The 7,743-nt window shown below is 40.4% G+C and overlaps 1 protein-coding gene across 5 annotated transcripts in view; it reads left to right on the top strand.

Moving 5' to 3' along the window:
* Window positions 1–2,665: 2,665 nt before the first annotated feature.
* Window positions 2,666–7,743, top strand: part of LOC112456144 (5-hydroxytryptamine receptor 2A-like) — a 103,369-nt gene continuing 98,291 nt past the window's right edge. For 2 of the 5 annotated variants that reach the window (XM_025018502.1, XM_025018498.1), the window contains exon 1: window positions 2,672–2,867. The gene's annotated coding sequence lies outside the window, so the exon portion shown is untranslated. Of the gene's footprint in view, window positions 2,868–6,276; window positions 7,694–7,743 lie in introns of those variants that run through there. The other 3 variants (XM_025018500.1, XM_025018501.1, XM_025018499.1) reach the window with 3 other exon arrangements.

The following is a 7,743-nucleotide window of genomic DNA, read 5'->3' as shown; positions in this document are numbered from 1 at the left end:
TCGATATCCGGTCGACCGATAGCGGCGTAACCGGCGAGGGTGCCAACCGGCATCCTAACGCCGCCGCCACCGGCACGGACCAATGCCCAGCCGCGTTTAAACAGGGCAAATTTCGAACGTGGAGGGATATCGATAATACACTGTTATCCGCGTATCAAATCGATGCGGTCGAATTCAATGGCATTTACTCTCTCGACATCTCACGCTCGCTCCATCGAGAAGCGACTGAAGCGCACTTGAAAATAATTTGCTCCCGCAATCGGCGTATCTCAATAAAAGACTTCTCTTGGCGTCGAGATCGTGACTTTGTTAGTGAATTATTCCGTTCCGATTACCCGGCCTGACCGTTCCTCGTGCAATGTACTAACCCGTAAGAGGATTTTGAATTAAGCCGTTATTTAATTTGTGATGAACTGGAAAAGCGATTTTGTCATATAAAAGTAATAGGGCCTTGATGGCAGACAGTTTCCATCGACACTTTTTGTTTCATCTTCTTCCCTCCTCTTTTCGTTTTTCTGTTATAAATCTATTCGCGTATATAGCGCAGTGACATAGCGTATTGGCTCACAAGCCAGGGTTTGCGACACAATTTCATGATGGTAAACGACAACACGTCTCTGATTGCTGGGAATAAAGAAAATTATGTAAAGCTCTCGTGTATATATACTCGTATATATATATAAATTCGATTCTAATATAAAACTTTTAAATGAAAACGAAGGGTGGCGAACCCCTGTGCACGCGAATATACTATTCTCTCTCTCTCTCTCTATATATATATATATATATATATATACCTTCTATTTCTATATGCGCTCAAAGGGCAAAATCGCCTACGAGAGCCCATATGGTGAAAGGATAGTAAAAGGATACTAAAACGCAGAATTCTAAGAACTCAGTGGATCAAAGAGAGCTTGTGGTCGAAAGAGAAAGCAAAATAGCCTCTGTTGGTTTTCGGGACAATGAATACGGGAAGAGTTGTTTTTGGGAGCCTGTTTTAAATATCTAGAGTTCTAATGGAAAACACATACGTCCTGTAACTTTTTAAAACATACTTTTAAAGTTCAGTAAATCTAAATCCTCGTTTAGTTTACTAAAATCTAAATACTAATTTTTTTCATATTTAGGATAAACGAAAAAGGACCGCTTTTAATATAACGGTGTTAATATAATATATAACGTAAAAATTTTGCAAATAAAAGATTTACATATGTAACGATATATAGCACACTTTCGCAAAATATAAATTAATTCTGCATGAATCTCTGATTGCTATGTTTGTCAGCGCAAAGTTTGGGTCGCCTGTTATCGCGCCGCTGATAGGAACTGCTTCTTCCGTTAAAGAGAAGATTTAAGAAGTTGCGAAGGAAGTTAATGCCATCACGTTATATATGTTACCCATCTCTATTGTCTTTCTTGCTTATAGGAAAAATCTTTTGTGCCCCATTTCGAGAATAAAACTTTCGTCTAGCGTGCATTAAAGGGAATCCTTTAGTATCGGCCAGAAGCAGATAAGAACGTCGAAATTTACGGCGTGTAAGCGACGTCACAGAGAGCGGCCAGTAAACTGTCGTCGTAATTATTCGAGAGCGTCGCGATTCAGACCAACATAAATATAACACTAGCTCGAGATTAACGATTGGCGAGTAATTGCACGCACACGGGATGAAGTACTTTCAATCCTCGAAATAAGACGATAAATTTCGGAATATCGCGAAGAACGTAGTAATAAATCCTCAAGATTATATTTTCATTATTCTATTCACAAAATCCAAAAATAAATGCCATTGATTAATAAATTCTATAATATTGGTTTTTCAATCAATTACGTGATATTTATTTAATATCTGATATCCCTCGGATTATATTACACACTGTATACACACATACTATACTGATATTTATTATTTTATTATTACATATATCCTTCCTATATAAAAATTTATATTCTTTAGAACTTGAAAAATATCGTCACGTATGTATCATTTTCCACTATTCAATAATAAGTGAAAAGAAAAAGGACGACGTTGATATAACAAAAATTGGATTTAATAGCGAGTGCTCACGATCGCTCTTATATAAGCCGCTCTCATATAAGTACCGGAGACTCCTCTCGTAAACGCGCTCATTATTGAAAGCATGATGAACGCGTATCGCGAAAATATCATCGACGAGAAACGCCGATTCGAAAATCGAGTCGCACGGCCGTTGTCGTAGTTGTCGTCACGTCGCCGTGCTTGGTCGTCGGAGATCAGTGATTTCTCGCGCGCGCGAGGGTGGCAAATCGAATCTCTGAGGACGTTCGCGCGATCAGAAGAAGATGGAAAAGCGAGGAAAAGTCGAAGGGCCGGGCTCGCCTGAGGGTATCGAGAGGTGAAGAGGTATAGAGAAAGCCAGCGGGTGAGGGAGAGAAAGAGGGTTGGAAGACTGGATGAGGGTTTGGGCGACGTGCGAGCGTACAAGGGGGATCCAGGGGGTAAGGTGGATCGTCGGAAGGGTGACGAACGGGGGAGGGTTGAATCGGCGCTTGCGTGGTACTCGGTCCTATCTACTTGTCAGCCAAGCAAAGCTGCCACCACCCCGGCGCTTTGCCTCTCTCTCTCTCTTTCTCTTTCTCGCGGCGCCGCGCTACTCGATAACAAACTCTACAGTACCAGTACTGGCACGGTACTCCGGACCACCGGATCGCCCACTGTCCGTCGCCGATCACCGGTGGGACATCGGTAACGCAAACGAACGAACGGACGAAAGAATCGCGATCCACGTGATGATTTTACGATCTCAGTTACGCGCGCAATAATTTGGGACTTACATGCTCGATTACGTAATTTTTCCCCCGTTATTTTCGCGAGAGAACGAGTGCACCGGTAAATCTTCCGACTCTCGCGTTTCTTCATCTTCCCTCCCCTCTCCCACCCTTTTCCGGGAAGATCCTCGTGAGATATGTCTTCGATCGGAGCGTGCGTTAAAACGCGCGTGTTGATTGATGCGATCGCGAAGATTGACTGAGACAACTTGGAAGTTTTATTCTTTTTCTTTCTAATTACCTTCACCTTTGTTCTTCCAATTTAAAACTGTTTGCGATCCACTAAATCTACATAAATTTGTTTCTGAAAGTTTCTATAATCAATTTAAAAAATTTAATCGTGCTCGATACGTTTGTATATCTAGTTTACAAAATTAAAATCGTACCTTATTTTGTTGTTCAGGCAGATGAATGAAACTTTCAGTATGAATATGGGTTCAGTGGATGCATGCGTTATTTGGCAGAACCAGGGCTAAATTTCCTACGGGCTGGTTTCACCAACGTCGATTAACGCAAACCGTGATTGACTGAGGGTCGATTCTAGTAACGTCGCTTAGGGCTTTGATATCGGTTAAGTCAATTTTCTCTCTCTCTCTCTATTCATATCGTAGATAGAACTATAATCTACAAAGAGATAGCCAATCGTTGAGCCAAGTTTACTCGACCTACATGATTGATGTAATTCGGCCCAACTCCATCTATGTTGCAAAGAGGGCTGAATGACATGTTGATTAGCGCACTTGGGAAATATTCCCGTTGACAGCATGTCTAGATTATATCTATATTACAACCGATACGATCTGCAGAAAAATAAAGGATCGACTAAATCACGGTCAGCGTTGATCAACGAGTCTGGGAAACCTGCTTTTTTGAGGCTGACTTTTGTTCGTTCTGAAAAAGACGGTCGACGGCATGGAGATCGTCCGTCCACTTTCCCGTTCTCTTTGTGCGCTGCTGGTTATGGTGTATAACTTGTTGCTCGCGGGCAAACGAACGTGCAGTGACCGCGGATTGCAATTTTATATCTTCAGATCGGTCGCCGATGGCAGATTGCCATGTCTGCTTTCGGAGATCCTTTTTTCTAGTTGCGTTCCCCGTCTCCGTTTGAATCGGCGATAAAAATGAAGAGCGTTTGTTTCATCGACGCGCGTTTGTTACTCGGAAGTGAAGAGGATGGGGGAGGAAACGAGGCAAAGAGAAGAAAGAGAAAGGATAGAGCAGAAATATCGTAAAGGATATACGGGATCCTGGTCCCTGTCGACCGACCTTCCTCGTTATTTGCGGCTTAGGACGGCTGCGGAGCAAACATAGTCGTCGCGACCATCCTCCGATATTTGCCACCGCGATTATCCCGCTTTCTCTCGCAAGATCGTGGACACTCGCCGTGACGACCTCCCTCGACCTCCGAACCGAGAACTCGATCGCCCATCGACGGAACATGAGTATCAGACAAATTGAAAAGTTTGAATTCTCTCGAGTCTCGAAATCTTGCTGTCTTCTCTCGCAAGAGTTCAAATCGACTACGGGATATTATCCATTGATCGAGATTATACCACGGAAATGAAGTTTCTCTCGGTTTAGGATAATTTCCAACTCAGGCGATGTCGATCGCCCTTCGAGAGTCACGATCGACATCGAAGAATGAGGGTGCTTCGCGATAAGGAGATTTGCTAGAACGAGAGAGAAAGAAAGAGAAAGAGAAATAATGCCCTGTTTTCATAAACTTTAATTAAAATTAATCGTGGTTCAACTGATATTAGGCTGCCGCTATCCAGAAATGGAACTAAAAAAAAAACAGAAAGAATTGCTTAATTGTTAGCTAAGTTCAATTAATATTTTTGAGAAATCAATCTACGACATTCTACGACAAAACAACGTTTTGAGAACGATTCTCATTTCGCGGCAGTTTTAGTTCCGTTCACGTGTTTTAGTGCTTCCACGCTTGCTTTGTGCTTTCTGTCTCACGCACAAAAAAAATTCGATTTCGCGGAATGGTGCGGTTGGATGACAAATTGAATTTTTCTCAGTTGTCCTCTACCAACCCCGGAGGGGCCTAGTCCGTTCCTCACGAAGGGTTTTATTTATTAAAAAAAGGCCGAGCCTCGTGCTAAGGCGCGCGCATCTCACTGTCGAGGCTGACACTCGATTTCAGGAGCAAACCGCGAGTGCGATAAATTGACCGAGTAAACAATACAAAAGCTCCTTACGGTTTTCCCGTCGCCATCATCCCTCGGGTCTGAGAGAAAGTGATGAGAATTAACTAATTACTGTGTTAAATATAGGTGAACTTGTACTATTTAAGGCGTTGTCATCAATAAAGAGCGAATTTCTCACAAGACGCGAATGTGCGCCAAAGAGATTATAAGTAGTTACGAATCGTATTGGTCTGACCGTGACCGCCTTTTTTCACTGCTTACAATTCTGCCGTCGAGGGTGGTCGTGGGTTTCTTAACCAAGTTTGATAACGTGGGAGGATTAAGTAGCTATGGTTAAGTAGCTATCAAGAAATAACGAGGTTTAATTAATATCTTCTTTCCATTACGTTTCTTTTAGATATTAAGTGTTTATTAAAACTTAAGTGATATCGGATGCATCGGATGCATAGTAGGTAAGAACTTTCTTCGAATTTTCGGAAAAATATTTTTTGCATAAATTTAAGTTATTCGAGATAAAGTGTTCAAGATTCTCATTCTTTTCAGTGCCAATTTCAACAAATAAGAATTGAATTTAATAAGAATTTTTTTCTATCGAGTTCCGATTGTTTTGCAGATCGAGGAAAAGTCGTACTTCTACTTTCAAGGTTTCCTCAATAATAAGTGCACTCCTTTTTAATAGCAACTATGCTATGAAATTAAGAAAAAATAAGTATTCAGGCATCGCTTCGAATACACCTCACTCCTAACTTTACAGCGCCGAGAACTTTTGTTAGCCGCTTCTTGTGTCTTGGCAAACTGCACGAGTTAAACAGTTACGAATTGCTTACACTCGACGGTACTACCCGTATTTCTCCCACGTCCCAAATCCCGTCGCTGATTTGTAACGTCCTTTATTGCGAATGGATTTCAGGGAACAATAAAATCTCAAACTGTTACGCTCTCCACTGGGTGAAACTAATTTTTCTATCATTTAGAACTCCGCCATGAATTCTCTTTAAAGCCGCACGCTCCAGAAAGCTATGAAAAAATTGGATAGTTAAAGATTAAAGTTCATATGCCGCCAATACTTTTTGTTATTTGATACTTTTCACTTTATTATTGAATTTTTAAAAACAATTGTATTTAATAACAATCATAAAATCATAATCATTACAATTGCAATTATATTGTTATTAATTAAAAATTAATGTATTATATATATATATATATATATATATATAATACTAATTATAAAAATAAAAAACTTTAATTTATTTTTATTGCCATTTATAGTATCTTCTTTATACGTATATTATAGAAATTTTTAATTTAACATACTTAAAATTTCCGGTAATTTCAAGATGCAGAAATACTTCATAATTTCTCATTAAAAAATCTCATTTTTTTCCCAGAGCAGTTCTTTAATTTTCAAACAAATAAAGAGGCATGAGCTACGTGCTCCATCGGGTAGATTTAATTCGCATTCTTCTTGCCGAGCACTTGCCACTGATTTGCGACCCTTTTTCGACCGCAGCGAACATTCCGAAAAGCTATGAGAACTTAGAAATTACAGACCTCTTCGAGTGAACCTAACGTATATACATATATATTCTTCAGCGTCCTTAGCGAGGATTCTTCTAGCGAGTTTCTACTAGAACTGCTTGAAAATTTTTACACTTGACTTTTTAGAAAATAACGAAACGTGTATCACAAAGTTAAAAATACAGGATCAACCAAACATGATGTTTCTACTTGGAACTTTTACAAATTCCGAAAAGTAAGAAGAAATCTTAGAAAATAAATAATCAGGTAATTCGTAGCAGGCTTAATTCATGTTTCATATTTTTCTCTTTCTTTTTCAACTGTAATTTATTTTTAAAAATAAACAATCATAAAGATTGATATATCCATGTAGATATAATCCATCGCTTTTTCTCTTATTTTCGTCATTTTGCATACCGAAATTTCGAGGACTAATTATTAAAAAGATTCTTCTAGATCCTTTATCCCTTCTCTTAATTAATTTTTCAATGTCCAGCAATCTTTCAGGCAATTCTCTAAGAGAACATTTTCTCTTTTTCGACCCCTTGTAACTACATTGCTTACCAGGCAGCTTTCGAGGCCTTGTTGCGCAGTAGCGTCGAAAGTTGGTTTCTCTTCGAGGAGACGATCATCCAAGAATGGGTTCTGTTACACGCTTTGTTTGTTCCTTCCCTAAAAACGTCGGTTCGGCCCGGCGACCGTTTAATTTTCCTTCGACGCTTCACGCGATGTCGGCAATTTCCGAAAGGGTCGTTAACACGGATCGTCAATCCTCCTTTGTGCTCGTCGCCAATAGAAAGGGGTTACCATCTTCTTATCGCAAGCAACTAACGCGACACCCTTTCGGATCTATCAAGGGAGACAGATATGAGGACGCATACGGGATTCCAACAGAAATAGCAGACTTAGCCATTTTCGAAGGTTCAAATCATCGTGGTATTTTCTATCTCCCTTTCTCTCTTTTCTCTTTTTCCTTATCTCTCTCTGTCTCTCTCTCTCTCTCTCTCTCTCTCTCTCTCTCTCTCTCTCTCTTTCGCTTCGATATCGAAAGAACGACAGGAGGAAAGGGGGCAGGGCGACTAATTGGAAAGCCGACGCGGGGATTAAAGATTTCCCGGACCCGCCCTTTTCTCTCGCAGCGGCGGTGGCGCTTAACTGAAATTACGTCAACTGGCGAGTGCGGTTGCACATTATCGACCGACGTAATTGGGTATTCGTTAGAAATAAATGGCCGTTAATGCAATTTTCGGCAGGTATATA

The sequence above is a fragment of the Temnothorax curvispinosus genome, unplaced genomic scaffold, assembly GCF_003070985.1.
Source record: "Temnothorax curvispinosus isolate PA1 unplaced genomic scaffold, ASM307098v1 QBEX01006657.1, whole genome shotgun sequence".
NCBI classification, from domain to species: domain Eukaryota; kingdom Metazoa; phylum Arthropoda; class Insecta; order Hymenoptera; family Formicidae; genus Temnothorax; species Temnothorax curvispinosus.
Note: the sequence above shows the minus strand (reverse complement) of the source record. Positions and strands in the feature narration are given on the sequence as shown.